We start from the raw sequence: 18,019 nt of genomic DNA, 5'->3' as shown, positions 1-18,019 counted from the left end.
TTACTCAGCTGTAAAAAGAAACAAAATTGAGATATTTGTAGTGAGGTGGAAGGACCTAGAGTCTGTCACACAGAGTGAAGTAAGTCAGAAAGAGAAAAACAAACACTGTATGCTAACACATATATATGGAATCTAAGAAAAAACAAAAACGTCATGAAGAACCTAGGGGTAAAATGGGAATAAAGACACAGACCTACTAGAGAATGGACTTGAGGATATGGGGAGGGGGAAGGGTAAGCTGTGACAAAGTGAGAGAGTGGCATGGACATATATACACTACCAAACATAAAATAGGTAGCTAGTGGGAAGCAGCTGCATAGCACAGGGAGATCAGCTCGGTGCTTTGTGACCACGTAGAGGGGTGGAAGAGAGAGGGTAGGAGGGAGACAGACACAAGTGGGAAGAGATATGGGAACATATGTATATGTATAACTGATTCACTTTGTTATAAAGCAGAAACTAACACACCATTGTAAAGCAATTATACTCCAATAAAGATGTTAAAAAAAAAAGAAAGCTGGAGTAGCAATACTCATATCAGACAAAGTAGACTTTAAATAAAGACTGTTACAAGAGACAAGGAAGAACACTACATAATGATCAAGGGATAATCCAAAAAGAAGATATAACAATTGTAAATATATATGCACGCAACATAGGAGCACCTCAATATATAAGGTAAATGCTACCAACCACAGAAGGGGAAATTGACAGTAACACAGTAGTAGGGGATTTACACAATACTTACACAAATGGAGAGATCATCCAGATAGAAAATCAATAAGAAAACAAAGGCCTGGGCTTCCCTGGTGGCGCAGTGGTTGAGAGTCCGCCTGCCGATGTAGGGGACACGGGTTCGTGCCCTGGTCTGGGAAGATCCCACATGCCGCGGAGTGGCTCAACCCGTGAGCCATGGCTGCTGAACCTACGCGTCCAGAACCTATGCTCTGCAACGGGAGAGGCCACAACAGTGCGAGGCCCGCATACCGCAAAAAAAAAAAAAAAAAAAGAAAGAAAGAAAAGAAAAAGAAAACAAAGGCCTTAAATGGCATATTAGACCAGATGGAATTAACTGATATTTATAGAACACCTCATCCAACAGCAGCAAAATATACTTTCTTATCAAGTGCACATGGAACATTCTGCAGCATAGATTACATATTGGGCCACAAATCAAGCCTCAGTAAATTTAAGAAAATTGAATTCATATCAAGCATCTTTTCCAACCACATGCCATGAGATTAGAAATAAATTAAAGGAAAACAACTGTAAAAAACATAAACATGTGGGGACTAAACCATATGTTACTAAACAACCAATGGATCACCAAAGAAATCAAAGAGGCAATAAAAAATACTAAGAGACAACAAAAGCATGACAGTCCAAAACCTATGGGATGCAGCAACAGCAATTCTAAGAGGAAGTTTATAGCCATATATTCTTACCTCAGGAAACAAGAAAAATCTCAATCACACAATGAAGTTTTACACCTAAGGCAACTAGAGAAAGAAGAAAAAACAAAACTCAATGTTAGTAAAAGGAAAGAAATCCTAAAGATGAAACCAGAAATTCAAGAAATAGAGATGAAGGAAACAATAGAAAAGTTCAATGAAATTAAAAGTTGGTTCTTTGGAAAGATTAAGAAATCAATAAAACTTTACAGACTCATCAAGAATAAAAGGGCAAGGGCTCAAATCTATAAAATTATAAATGAAAAAGAAGTTACAACTGACAATAAAGACATAAAATTATCATAGGAGACTACTACAAGAAACTATATGGCAATAAAAAGGGCAACCTAGAAGAAACGGACAAATTCTTAGAAAGGTACAATCTCCCAATACTGAACCAGGAAGAAATAGAAAACATAAACAGACCAAACACAATCACTGAAATGGAAACTCTGATTAAAAATTTTCAAACAAACAAAAGCCCAGGACCAGATGACTTCACAGGTGAATTCTATCAAACATTTAGGGAAGAGCTAACACCTGTCCTTCTCAAACTCTTCCAAAATATAGCAGAGGGAGGAATACTCCCAAACTCATTCTACAAGGCGACCATCACCCTGATACCAAAATCAGACAAAGATGTCACACAAAAAGAAAGCTACAGGTCAATATCACTGACGAATATAGGTGCAAAAATCCTCAACAGAATATTAGCAAGCAGAATCCAATAGCACAGTAAATGGATCATACACCATGATCAAGTGGGGTTTATCCCAGGAATGCAAGGATTCTTCAATGTATGCAAATCAATCAATGTGATACACCATATCAACAAATTGAAAGATAAAAACCATATGATAGTCTCAATAGATGCAGAAAAAGCTTTTGACAAAATTCAACACCCATTTATGATAGAAACTCTCCAGAAAGTAGGCATAGAGGGAATCTACATCAACATAATGAAGGCCATATATGAAAACCCACAGCCAACATCGTTCTCAATGGTGAAAATCTGAAACCATTTCCTCTAAGATCAGGAACAGGACAAGCTTGCCCACTCTCTCCACTATTATTCAACATAGTTTTGGAAGTTTTAGCTATGGCAATGAGAGAAGAAGAAGAAATAAAATGAATCCAAATTGGAAAAGAAGAAGTATAACTGTCACTGTTTGTAGATGGCATGATACTATATGTAGAGAATCCTAAAGTTGCTACCAGAAAACTACTAGAGCTAATCAATGAATTTGGTAAAGTAGCAGGATAAAAAATTAATGCACAGAAATCTCTTGCATTACTATACACTAATGATGAAAACTCTGAAAGAGAAATTAAGGAAACAATCCTATTTGTAACAATCCATTGCAACAAAAAGAATAAAACACCTAGGAATAAACCTACCTAAGGAGACAAAAGCCCTGCATGCAGAAAGCGATAACACACTGATGAAAGAATTAAAGATGATACAAACAGATGGAGAGATATACCGTGTTCTTGGATTGGAGGAATCAACATTGTGAAAATGACTATACTACCCAAAGCAATCTACAGATTCAATGCAATCCCTATCAAACTACCAAGGGCAGTTTTTCACAGAACTAGAACAAAAAATTTCACAATTTTTATGGAAACTCAAAAGACCCTGAATAGCCAAAATAGTCTTGAGAAAGAAAAACAGAGCTGCAGGAATTAGGCTCCCTGACTTCAGACTATACTACAAAGCTACAGTAATCAAGACAGTTATGGTACTGGCACAAAAGCAGAAATATATATCAATGGAACAGGATAGACTGCCCAGAGATAAACCCACATGCATAATGTCACCTTATCTTCGATAAGGCTGATTTTATTTAATCAAAGCTGTTGAATGGTCAAGAGAATGACCAAAAGGAGGGACTATTGAAATAAATTTCTATGCCCAATGGAGAGACACTTCTGACCGTGATGTCACATCAATAGCCCAAACTCTTGTGTTCCTGTAAATGCTCTGCCTGTCTAGAAACACAATATATTGTCAGCCAATTCACAAATTCCAGGCCAATTTTGGGCTCTATACTTATTTCCCTGTTCTTCAATCTTTCTAAATAAAGCTAGATGTACAACCATAGCCAATCTTTCTCTGCTTCCACACTGAGTTTTCTAAAGCTCTATAAAATTTGCTGTTGCCCAAGTACCTTGATAAATGTGCTCCACTACTTGTGAGGCAATGTACTCCCAAATCCGTGGATTGTCAACTTTTTTAAAAATTTATTTATTTATTTATTTATTTTGACTAAGGTCTTCGTTTGGGGTCTTCGTTTCTGTGCGAGGGCTTTCTCTAGTTGCAGCAAGTGGGGGCCACTCTTCATCACAGTGCGTGGGCCTCTCATTATCGCGGCCTCTCTTGTTGTGGAGCACAGGCTCCAGACGCGCAGGCTCAGTAGTTGTGGCTCACAGGCCTAGTTGCTCCGTGGCATGTGGGATCTTCCCAGACCAGGGCTCGAACCCGTGTCCCTTGCATTGGCAGGCAGATTCTCAGCCACTGTGCCACCAGGGAAGCCCGGATTGTTAACTTTTAATACTACTTCAGCTTAAATTAAGGATTGAATAAAAAGGAATACTCTTTACCATAATATTATATGTATTAGCATTTCAGAAACTCTTTGTTAGGATGCTTTTATTGTACTTGGGAAAAAAATGTACTGTAGAACTGCTACATGAGTGGTGTGATTGATTAAAAATACTTTTGTTACTTTAAAAAACAGACTGAATGAGGATATTTGTTAGCAGTATTTTTTAAATCATTTCTTTTAGTTTTTCTTTTGAAAAACTTATTTGAGAGAATGTTTTTTGACTTTTCATATTACATTTAATTTATTTAAAGTAGAAGTAGAATTTGTATAGGACTAATTTTATTCATGTGCCTGCTTTTGGACTATATTCTCTTAGCTAGAGAAAAAGTTTATTATGTTTTTAAATAAAATACTCCTTATAATTTAAGAAAAATATTTTAGGTTATTTTTCTAGTGGAATTGCCTTTTTTCTTTAAGCCTGTGCTTTAGAGGTACTTGAACTGAAATTGATAGATGAGAGAAAAAAGTATGTGTTTTATAATTTGTCCTAGGAGTTCAAATATTAGGAATGAGTTACACCCCAAAGGGAGGAAATTTCACAGTGTTTTGTCAACTAGGTAAATATCCAAAATCCACTTGTTAACTTTATATGTAGAATACGAAACCTTCTGATTTGTGGACATTTCCCACCTCCATTTATATATACAAAAGCATTCTAGCTTAAGGGTATTTGGCAGGAGGATAATGCTTTTTGTTGATCTTAGCTTTTAACTTTGATCGAATTAGTTCTATTTTATTAGAAAACAAGAAAAAAATCTATCTAACCTTTCTCTGAGAAAGATCTCTGTGTATTGATAATGGTTTCTCAGATATATTGTTAAATAAAAAAGGCAAGGTAGTTACATACAATATTCTAGTTTTGTATAAGGAAGAATGGAGAATAATAATATATTCATATATTTACTTACTTTGCATCAGTAAACATTGGGATGATAAATCACAAAGTAATAAAAATGGTTTATTAATAAGATGCAGAGGAATATAGGATGGGGAGATAGGCATGGAAGCAAGACTTCTCTGAATATACCTTTTTATATAGCTGTAATTTTGAAACTTTTAAAATGCTGAGTGTTTTAAATATTTAAGTATTCTGAAAATAAATTTAAATTGAAAGAAAACAACCTCCTAAAGTAGAAATCAAATCTGCTTAACTATATATGGAACAACTATCTTTGAGAACAATCTGAAGATTAACAGAACAGATTTTCTACAACTAAGGATATAAAGGAAACGCCACATAGAGATGGGTAGAAGTGGCAGAGATGCAGTCTATCTGGAACTCACACCCCCAGGGCAGTGAGCCACAAGTGGGAGGGATATCACACATTTACTTTTGATGAAGTCCAAATTGTCATTTTTTGTGTGCTTGTGCCTTTGGTGTCATACCCAAAAAACACAAGTTGACAAAGCTATTCTCTAATTTACTGGCATAAATTAACAATACTGGAGCCACAGTTGCAATCCCCAAGTTATTCTATATATTTTTCTCCAACCTATAGCAATCACCAACTTATAGGTAAAGCAGATTAGTACTGGAAGCAGAATGGGGGAATGAGGGGTTTGTGCACCATGTTTGGCTTCCCAAACTGACAGACTTACAGGGGGAAGAGTAGACCCATAATGTCTGGCTTTGAAAAATAGTGGGGCTCATATCCTGGAGAGCCAGAGGGTTGTGGGAAACTAAGACTCCACTCTTGAAGGGCTCAAATGTAAACTCACTAGCTCTAAGTCCCAGCACAGAGGCAGCAGCTTGAAAAGTTCCTGGGTCATATGAGAAGGAGATTAATTGACTAATTTTACAGCATGTTCTGGAAGGGCAAGAATCCGGTAGAACTTTCTCTGGGGAAAGAAGTACTGGTGGATGCCATTTTCTTCACTCTCCTTCCACTTAGTTGGTCTGTTGCTGACTGGTGCCATTTCTGTCACTCTCTATCAACCTTGCTATCACTGTACCCCACCCAGCTATTCCATGAGGACCCACCCAGGCCAAATCACCTGCCCTGGTTGATCACTCCAAAGTGGCTCCTGCTTAGCCCCACATGGTGAGTGGCCTCAGCCAGTACCTGCATCACCAAAGCAGTTCCTACCCTGCCCACACAGCAGGCAGCTCTGGCCATCACCAGAACCCCTCCAAAGTGTCTTCCACCATGAACCACCTGTTGGGCAAATTCTGCCAGTGCCAATGCCCCTCCAAAGTGGCTCCTGCTCCATGAGAGTAGCCTCACCCACCAGTGCACCCACAGCAGTTCTGGCTGGACCTTGTGGCATGCCAGTCTGGAGGCCAGGCCCACCAACCACGGGGCCTGTAGGAATCATGGCTCAACCACAGCAGGAAGGTGCAGAAATACCCCATAGGGGGTACCTCTGGAGCCCTTGACTCTGGAAACTGAGAAAACCACACCACTGGGACCCATGTTATAAACTTTTTAAATGTTGAGTGTTTTAAATATTTAAGTATTCTTAAAATAAATTTAAATTTAAAAGAACAAAAATCAGCCTCTTAAAGTAGAAATCAAATCTACTTAACTATATATTGAACAACTATCTTTGAGAACAATCTGAAGATTAACAGAACAGGTTTTCTACAGCTAAGGATATATATTCTTTCAAGACCAGGAGACATAACTGATATATCTAATATATATAAACAAATAGAGAAAATTAAGCAAAATGAGAAGACAAAGGAATATATTCAAAACAAAATAATAAGACAAAACCTCAGAGAAAGAACTAAGTGAAACAGAGATAAGCAATTTGCCAGATAAAGAGTTCAAAATATGGTAATAAAGATGCTCATTATGCTTGGGAGAAAAATGGAAGAAAACACTGGCAACTTCAACAAAGAAATAGAAAACACAGAAAAGAACCAATCAAAATTAACTGAAATTGAAAATTTCAATTTCAACAACAGATTAGAGTATGCAGGAGAATGAATCAGTGATCTGGAAAACAGCAGAGTGGAAATCATTCAATCAAAAGAGCAAAAAGAAAAAAATTATGAGGATAGTTTGAGGGACCACTGGGACAACATCAAGTACACTAACATTTACATTACAGGGTTCCCAGAAATAGAGGAGAGAGAGAAAAAGACAGAAAACATATTTGAAGAAATAATGGCCAAAGACTTCCTAACTTGGTGAAAAAACAGATATACAAGTCCAGGAAGCACAAGGAGTCCCAAACAAGATATGTCCAAAGAGACCCATACAATGACAAGTTATAATTAAAATATCAAACATTAAAGATAAAGAGAGTCTTAAAGGCAGCTAGGGAAAAACAGCTAGTTACATACAAGGGGACCCACATAAGACTACAAGCTGATTTTTCAGAGAAACTTTATAGGACAGAAAGGACTGGTGCCATGTATTCAAAGTGCTAAAAGAAAAAATCTTACAACCAAGAATGCTCTACCTGGCAAGGTTATCATTCAGAATTGAAGGAGAGATATAAAGAGTTTGCAGAAAATCAAAAGCTAAAGGGGTTCATTACCACTCAACCGGCCATACAAGAAATTATATAAAGGACTACTTTAAATGGAAAAAACGCTATAACTGGAAACAATCGTAAAAGAAAAAATATCACTGGTAAATGGAAATATATAGTAAAGATAGTGGATCAACCACTTATAAAGCAAGTATGAAAGTTAAAAGACAAGAGTAGTAAAATCATCAATATCTAAAATAATTAGTCACATAATATACAAAATACAACATATAAAATATGACATCAAAAACATAAAATGTGTGTGAGGGCAATAAGATATAATGCTTTTAGAATATGCTAGAACTTAAGTGACCATCAGCTTCAAATGGACTGTTGTATATGTAGTTTGTCATATATGAACTACATAATAACCACAAACCAAATACCCATAACAGATACACAGAAAACAAAGAGAAAAGAATATAAACATAACACTAAAGAAAGTCATTAAATCACAAGTGACAAGAACAAGGGAAGATAGAAAAAGAAGAACTTCACAAAATAACCAGAAAACAATTAACAAAATGGCAACAAACACAAACCTATCAATAATTACTTTAAGTGTATGTGGAATAACTATACCAGTAAAAAGACATAGGGTGGCTGAGTGGATAAAAAACAAGAACCAGTGATATGTTGCCTATAAGAGGTTCACTTTAGATCTAAAGACACAAGCAGACTGAAAGGGAAGAAATGGAAGTTATATTACATGCAAATGGAAACAAACGAAAGCTGGGGGTTTCCCTGGTGGTGCAGTGGTTGAGAGTCCACCTGCCAATGCAGGGGACATGGGTTCGTGCCCCGGTCCGGGAGGATCCCACATGCCATGGAGAGGCTGGACCCGTGAGCCGTGGCCTCTGAGCCTGCATGTCGGGAGCCTGTGCTCCACAACGGGAGAGGCCACAGCAGTGAGAGGCCCAGGTACAGCAAAAAAAAAAAAGAAAAACAAAAGAAAAGAAAAGAAAGCTGGGTAGAAATACAAATATCATAAAAAGGACTCTACCAAGTCCTTTAATATCAAGTCTGATATTAAAACAGACTCTACCAAGAGACAAAGAAAGGTATTACACAGTGATAAAGTATAAATCCCAAAAGAGGATATAAAAAATGTAAATATCTATGAACCCAATGTAGGCATACCTGAATACATAATGCGAATATTAACAGACATAAAGGGAGAAAATGACAGTAATACACCAAAACCATATGAAACTACAAATCAATTACAAGACAAAAACTGGAAAATACATAAACTCATAGGGATAAACAATCTGTTTCTAAGTAACAAATATGTCACTGAAGAAATTAAAGAGAAAATTTAAAAATACCTTGAGACACATGAAAATGAAGCCACAATATCCAAAATTTATGGAATGCAGTAAAAGCAGTTCTGAGGGCGAAGTTGACAGCAACTTAGGCGTACCTTAGGAAATAAGTCTCAAATAAACTATTTGGCCTTACTCTAAAATGAACTAAAAAAGAAGAACAAACAAAGCACAAAGTTAGTAGAAGAAAAGATATAAAAAAGACAAGAGTGGAAATAAATGAAATAGAGACCCCCCTATAAAAAGAAAAACACAATAAACTAAGAGTGGTTCTTTGAAAGATAATCCAAATTGATAAATCTTTAGCCAGGCTCATCAAGGAAAAAAAAGAGAAATAGTTCCAATAAATAAAGTCAGAAATGAAGATTAAAACCAACACCACAGAAATACAAATGATCATAAGCGATGATTTCATATATGTACAATTATATTCCAACTAACTGGACAACATAGAAGAAATGGATAAATTCTTAGAAACATACACTCTCCCAAGACTGAATCAGGAAGAAATAGAAAATCTGATCTGACCATTCACTAGTAAGGAAATTGAATCAGTAATAATAATAATAAAAAATTCCAACAAACAAATGTCCAGGACCAGAAGGCTTCACAGGTGAATTCTACCAAACATTTAAAGAATTAATACCCATTCTTCTGAAACTATCCTAAAATATTGAAGAGAAAATAAAGCTTCCAAACTCATTCTAGGAGACCAGCTTAACCCTGATAACAAAAACAGACGAGGACACTACAAAAAAGCATCCTTGATAAACATAGATGCAAAAGTCCTCAAGAAAATATTAGAAAACTGAATTCAACAACACATTAAAATGATAATATACTATGATCAGATGGAATTTACCCCTGGGATGCAAGGATGGTATAACAGCTGCAAATCAATATTACACATCACATTAATGAAGTGAAGGATAAAAATCATAATCATCTCAATAAATGCTGATAAAATTTTTGTTAAAATTCAACACCAATTTATGATAAAATCTCTAGAAAGTTGGTACAGAGGGACTGTAGCTCAACATCATAAAAGTCATATAGGACAAGTCCACAGCTAACATCACACTCTCAGTGGTGAAGAGTTGAAAGCTTTTCCTCTAAGACAGGAGCAAGGTAAGGATGCCCACTCTTGAAACTTTTATCCACCATAGTGTCGGAAGTCCTAGCCACAGCAATCAAACAAGGAAAATAGATAAAACAAATCCAAACTGAAAAGGAAGATGTAAAACTGTCACTGTTTGCAGATGACATATTCTATATAGAAAACCTAAAGACTTCACCAAACAGAAAGCCTATTAGATTAATAAATGAATTCAGTAAAGTTGCAGGATAAAAATTCAATATATATTTTGAGTTTATTTGTATATGATGTTAGGGAGTGTTCTAATTTCATTCGTTTACATGGAGTGGTCCAGTTTTCCCAGCACCACTTATTGAAGAGACTGTCTTTTCTCCATTGTATATTCTGCTTCTTTGTCATAGATTAGGTGACCATATGTGTGTGGCTTTATCACTGAACTTTCTATCCTGTTCCATAGACCTATATTACTGTTTTTGTGACACTACCATACCTTTTTGATTACTGTAGCTTTTTAGTCTGAAGTCAAGGGAGCCTGATTCCTCTAGCTCCGTTTTTCTTTCACAAGATTGCTTTGGCTAACCGGTGTCTTTTGTGTTTCCATATAAATTGTACAATTTTTTTGTTCTAATTCTGTGAAAAATGCCATTGGTAGTTTGATAGGGATTGCATTGAATCTGTAGATTGCTTTCAGTAGTCTAGTCATTTTCACAGTATTGATTCATCCAATCCAAGAACATGGTATATATCTCCATCTGTTTGTGTCATCTTCCATTACTTTCATCAGTATCATATAGTTTTCTAAGTATAGGTCTTTTGCCTCCTTAGGTAGGTCTATTCCTAGGTATTTTATTCTTTTTGATACAGTAGTAAATGGAATTGTTTCCTTGATTTGTCTTTCTGATCTTTCGTTGTTAGTGTATAGGAATGCAAGAGATTTCTGTGTATTCATTTTGTATCCTGCAACTTTACCAAATTCATTAATGAGCTCTAGCAGTTTTCTAGTAGCAACTTTAGGGTTTTCTATGTATAGTATCATGTCATCTGCAAACAGTGACAGTTTTACTCCTTTTCTTCCAACTTGGATTACTTTTATTCTTTTTTATTCTGTGATTACTGTGGCCAGGACTTCCAAAACTGTGTTAAATAATAGTGGTGAGAGTGGACATCCTTGTCTTGTTCCTGATCTTAGAGGAAATGCTTTCAGTTTTTCACCATTGAGAATGATGTTGGCTGTGGGTTTGTCATATATGGCCTTTATTATGTTGTGATAGGTTCCCTCTATGCTCACTTTCTGGAGAGTTTTTATCATAAATGGGAGTTGAATTTTGTCAAAAGCTCTTCCTGCATCTACTGAGATGCAGTTTTTATTCTTTAGTTTGTTGATGTGGTGTATCACACTGGTTGATTTGCAGATAATGAAGAATCCTTGCATCCCTGGAATAAATCCCACTTGATCATGGAGTATGATCCTTTTAATGTGTTTTTGGATTAGGTTTGCTCGTATTTTGTTGAGGAGTTTTGCATCTATGTTAATCAGTGATATTGACCTGTAATTTTATAATGTTTAACCACTAAATATGATGCATAATGTGGGCTTTAGGTGGATACCTTTTATTCAATTAAGGAAGTGACCTTCTATTACTAGTCTGCTATTTTTTTCCTTTTAAATAGTGAATCATTATAGAATTTTATCAAATGCCTTTTTGTCATTTGTTGACATACTTCATGGGGAAAATGCTTTGTACACTGTAAGACACTAAAGGAAATAAGTGGATTGTCTCATACTGAGACAATTTTCAGCAACAAAATACTGTTCATGTGTTCTTAACACTTTGAATATGTGGGCTCCCATATAAAAGGACTTCTAAAATCAAGAGTAATTATGAACAAAAGAGGAGCTGATTATAAATGTAACCTACAAAAATCACATCTGAAAGACATAAAAGTGGACTTATTTGCATTTATTCAAATCTCATTATCCCAACACACATATTGTTGTGTAGGAAAACTGAACAGCCAACATTTGTAGGAACATACAAGCAAGAATAACCAGAAAAATACTGAAAAAGAAGAGGGCTGTACCAGGAAATGAAAGTAACTAACACTACTAGATAGTTAGAAATAGAGGTATTTAAAATGAGGTATTGGTGCATGACTAGACAAACAGACCGATGGAACAAAATAGGAAAAGAAACGAGAGATACTCAATTACACATGCAAATTTAGTATACACATAAGCTAGCTCTTAAATCACTGGGGAAATGTAGTCCTTAATAAATGGAATTTGGATAACTGGAAAGTTTTATGGGAAAAGATACAATTTGATTCATTACATGATAAATTCCAAGTGGATCCGCTATTTAAATGTAAAGGTTTGAAACATAGGGTTATTAGTAGAAAGCCTATATGAATTCCTCTATATGATGGGAATGTTTAAATCTTTCCTAAAATTACTAATAATTCAGAATCAATAAGAAGAATACCATAAAAATTTGATTACATAAAAATATAATTTAAGATTTTTTGTCTTCCATAAACAAAATTAAAAGTCAGGTGACAGGCTGGAGAAATATTTACAACTTTTTCCATAGAGTAAGAGTTAACATATTTAAATGAAAATAGAAATTCTAAAATGAGGAAAAAATACAAACAATCCTGTAGAAAAATAGGCTGGAGATATGATCAGACAGTTCACAAGAAAATAAATGCATCTAGCTCAACTTTGTTCATACAAAAATAGTGAATGCAAAGTAAAGTCACACTGAGATATTCTTTTTCAACTAATATATTGAGGAAGATTTAAAATCACATCCACGAAATATGGTATGATCAGATGTAAAAGAAAACAAAACAAAAATATGAGGGACATCCTTATATACTACCACAAACTGATTGCACAAAAATATCGTTCAGTAGAAATGAAAAGGTACAAAATAGTGCATCTAATATGCTACCATTTATCTCAGAAAAGGGAATAGTAATATAAATATAGTTACATAATATATTATATATAACAAAGAATACATCATTGTATTAAAATTATATATTGTATGTTATGTTATAAAATATATAACATATAATATCATAAATTATACATAGATATGTATAATAATATATAGTATGTATTAATATATAATATATAGATAAGCATGTATATATGCTTAAAATTAATAATAGGATAACAATTCATAACATCTAAAAAAAGATTGCCAATAGATGGAGGGGGCAAATAGGATCGAGGGGACAGGGATCCAGTGTAGTTTTTTTATGGATTTGAATCTGGATGGTATACAAATTTTGTATAGTCATAATACAAAATTAAATTTCAAAGACCATTTTAAATAAAACCTAAAAGTTTAAAATAAAATAAACATAAACCTAAATGTGCATCGGATTTGGTGGCAAAACTCACAGAATGAAACCATTCCAAGTGACTTCATCACAAAGTCCTTTGATTGTAAATCCCTGTGGAGATATGCCCAGAAGACAGAGAGAAATGCAATAATGGCAAACTATCAGAAACAATGGTCTATCCAATAGCAATGAGCATTGCTTGCACCCAATTTGTGGCCCTTTTTTTTTCAATTGAAGTAGAGTTGATGTACAATATTATGTAAGTTACAAGTGTACAATATAGTGATTCACAATTTTTAAAGGTTATACTCTATTTATAGTTATTCTACAATAGGTCTGGCCCAGGCTCTTATGGAGTCACTGCTTTGCCCTGAGTCCCCATGTATGTGACACCTTGTGTGCACCCCGTAAGAGTGGAGTCTCTGTTTCTCCCAGTCCTGTGGAGCTCCTGCACAAAATCCCTGCTGCCCTTCAAATCCAAATGCTCTGTGGACTCCTCCTCCTGATGCCACACCTCTGGGATGGGGAGCCTGATGTGGGGGCAGAACTCTCAGTCCTGTGGGAGAACATTTGTGATATAATTATTTTCCAGTTTCTGGTCACCCACCCGACGGGTATGGGACTTAATTATATCACAAAAGCCCCCTTTCTCCTGTCTCATTGTGGCTTCTTCTTTGTCTTTGGATGTAGCATATTTTTTTGGTAAGTTCCAGTCGTTTTTGTCGATGATCGTTCAGCAATTAGTTGTGATTTTTGTGTTCTTATTAGAGGAGGTGAGCTCAAGTCCTTCTACTCTGCCCTCCCGTCTCCTCTTCCTGTTTGTTTGCTGTTTAAAAGTATATTTTGGTATTACTCACTAGCTGATTTTAGAAATTGCAAATAGCTTCTCCATGTGTTCCATATGTTTATTATATTTGTCCTTGGTGTCCGTTATTGAATAGAATACCTTAATTTTGCATTAACTCTAATTCCTATCATTTTATTTAAAGTTTACTGTTTGTGGGACTTCCCTATTGGTCCAGTGGTTAGGACTTCACCTTCCAATGCAGGGGGTGTGCTTTCAATCCTTGGTCAGGGATCTAAGACCCCACATGCCTCAGGGCTAAAAAATGAAAACATAAAACAAAAGAAATATTCCAACAAATTCAATAAAGACTTTAAAAATGGTTCACATCAAAAAAATCTTTAAAAAAATAAAGTTTACTGTTTGTGTTTTTGAAGTTTAAAGATAGCCTTTTCTGTTCCTAAGAATCAGAGGTAATCTTTCATATTTTTTTCTCTTACCATTATGTTTTTACCTTTTATATTTTGATATTTAACCCATCTTGGTAGAGTGATGCAATGTGAGAAGAACCAGGCCTGATGTTGCAGGCTTCGAAAATGGAGGAAAGCCATGAGTCCAGGAAAGTCGATGGCCTCTAGAGCTTGAAAAGTGCAAGGAACTAGATTCTTCCATAGGACCTTCAGAATAGAACATGACCCTGCCTGTCACCTTGATTTTATTCTGGAAAGAACCATTTTGGTATTTTGAGTTACAGAACTGTGAGTAAATAAATGTGTAATATTTAGGCACTAAGTTTGGGACAATTTGTTACAATAGACAACTAATACAACATTTTTATAATTGTAGGTCATTTCATATAAGAGCATGGGAGGTCTTCATCTGTTCAGATCATGATTTATGTCCTTTACTAGAGCTTTACCATCTTATTCACAGAGGTTTTTGTATTCCTGGTTAACATTCTAGCTACTTTTTAGTTTTTATTGCTACTGTGAATTATATAAAAGAATTATATTGAATTTTTTTGTTTGTTTGTGGGGGAGAGTTCTAAGAGTATGATCTTGTATCTGGCAGTCTCATTAAATTTTCTTATTAATTTTCTGTTATTCTCTTGGTTTTTTTTTTCCCCCTAGGACCATCTGTATAATGGCAACTTTATTTTCTCCCTTGCAATCTTTCTACCTTGTTATATATTTTTCTTTCTGATTTGGCCAGGATGTCCAATCATATAGTAAATGACAGCAGTGATAGAGGGAAACTTTCTTTAATTTCTGATCTTAAAGTAAGTGCATTTAAATTTTATCCATTAATGTGACAGACAGACTCTAGTTCAGCACTTCATGGCCCTTACCTCCTGGTGTTCACACGTTTGTGTAATCCTCTCCAACTGAGTGTGGCCTGAAACTGTGACTTGATTTTAATCATTAGAATATGTCAAAGGTGATAAGATGTCATGCCTCTGATTATTTTATTCTTTAATAATTTCCTGTCTTGCTAGCATTAGAGACTTTCCTTATTGGCTTGATAAAGTGGTCATATTGAGGATCCCAAGCCTTCATTGCAAAGGGCTGTAGGGATCCTCTAGGAACTCTTGGAGACCTCCAGCCAGCATCCAGAATGAAGCTTGGGTCCTCAGTCTTAAATTCACAAGGAAATGAATTCTACCCATAAACTGAGTGAGCTTGGAAGCAGATTCTTCTCCATTCTCACTTCAAGATGAGAATGCAGCCCAGAAGACACCTTGACTGTAGCCTTGTGAGAACCTAAGCAGAGGGCATATTTAAGTCATGCCCACACTCCTGAACCACAGAAACTGTGAGATAATAAATATGTGTTGTTTTAAGCTGTTAAGTTTGTAGTAATTTGTTGCAGGGCAATAGAAAACTAATACAATTATTGTAATATTTGTTATACAGTGTTATATAGCTTATATTATTTTTTTACTTTGTAAAATATTTTTACATTTCTACAGTGACTGGATAAACATATGAGTTTTCACATTTCGTTTATCAATGTAACAAATTACATTGAGATATTTTCTGATGTTGAGGACCATGAGAGGCTGTATGTCTGGGTTAAATCCTATTTGATGATGAAATGTATCTTTTAAGACTATGTTGGATTTAGTTAGCTAATATTTTAGGTAGAATGTTTGCATCTATGTCCATATTTTCTTTCTTGAATTATCTTTATCTGGCCTTAGAACCACAATTTTGGTTGCCTCATAGAATGAGCAGAGCAGTGAAATATAAATCAATTTTTAAAACTGAACTGAGCAGGTTTCTCTCTTTCTATTTCCTAGAGACACTTATATAAAATAGGAATGAAATTTCTCTTAAACATTTAATAGAACTGACATTTGGGGAGGGACCTTCAAGATGGAGGAAGACTAAGACATGGAGATCACCTTCCTCCCCACAGATACATCAAAAAGAAAGAGAAATGTCTCCCTGCAACCTCAGAAGCAGCAGATTAAATCCCTACAATCAATTTGATGTACCCTGCATCTGTGGAATAACTGAAGGGACAACATATCATCCCAAAATTGTGGCTGTGGACTTTGGGAGCAACTGTAGACTTGGGCTTTGCTATCTGTGACTGATTTGTTTCTGATTTTTATGTTTATCTTAGTTTAATGTTTAGCACTTGTTATCATTGGTTGATTTGTTTATTGGTTTGGTTGCATCTTCTTTATTTATTATTATATTTTTATTTTAATACTTTTTTCCTTTTTATTATTCTTTTAATTTTATTTTTAATTTCTTTTTTTCTCCCTTTTCTTCTGAGCCATGTGTCTGAGAGGGTCTTGGTGCCCCAGGCTGGAGTCAGGCCTGAGCTTCTGAGGTGGGTGAGCTGAGTTCAGGACATTGGACCACCAGAGACGTCCTGGCCCCATGTAATATCAATCAGCGAGAGTTCTCCCAGATATCTCCATCTCAATGTTAAGACCCTGCTGCAACCAACGGCCAGTAAAATCAAGTGCTGGATGCCCCATGCCAAGCAACTAGAAAGAAAGGAACACAAATCCACCCATTAACAGAGAAGCTGCCTAAAAACATACTAAGTTCACAGACCCCAAAACAAAATGCCAGAAGTGGCCATGCCCACGAGAAAGACAAGATCAAAGCCCACCCACCAGAACACAGGCACCCGTCCCCTCAAATAGGAAGCTTACACAAGACACTGAACCAGTCTCAACCACTGGGGGAAGACACCAAAAACAACATGAACTACGAACATGCAACCTGCAAAAAGGAGACCACAGACACAGTAGGTTAAACAAAATAAGACAGAGAAACATGCAGCAGATGAAGGAACAAGGTAAAAACCTACAAGATGAAACAAATGAACAGGAATCAGGCAGTCTACCTGAAAAAGAATTCAAAGTAATGCCAGTAAAGATAATCCAAAATTTCGGAAATAGAATGGAGAAAATACAAGAAACAAGGACATAGAAGAACCAAAGAGCAAACAAACAATGATGAACAACACAATAAATGAAATTTAAAATTCTCTAGAAGGAATCAATAGCAGAATAACTAAGGCAGAAGAACGGAGAAGTGATCTGGAAGATAAAATCATGGTATTAAATACTGCAGAACACAATAAAGAAAAAAGAATGAAAAGAATTTACGACACTCTCAGAGACATCTGGGACAACATTAAATGCACCAACATTCGAATTATAGGGGTGCCAGAAGAAGAAGAGAAAAAGAAAGGGTCTCAGAAAATGTTTGAAGAGATTATAGTTGAAAACTTCCCTAACATGGGAAAGGAAATAGTCAACCAAGTCCAGGAATCACAAAGAGTCCCATGCAGGATAAATCCAAGGAGAAACATGCCAAGACACATACTAATCAAACTATCAAAAACCATATACAAAAAATATATGAAAAGCAGCAAGGGAAAAGCAACAAATA

This window comes from Delphinapterus leucas, chromosome X, assembly GCF_059928025.1.
Source record: "Delphinapterus leucas isolate spDelLeu-1000000601 "Yukka" chromosome X, BTC_Dleu_Yukka2, whole genome shotgun sequence".
Lineage (NCBI taxonomy): Eukaryota > Metazoa > Chordata > Mammalia > Artiodactyla > Monodontidae > Delphinapterus > Delphinapterus leucas.
The sequence above is the reverse complement of the archived record's forward strand: the minus strand, read 5'-3'. Positions refer to the sequence as shown.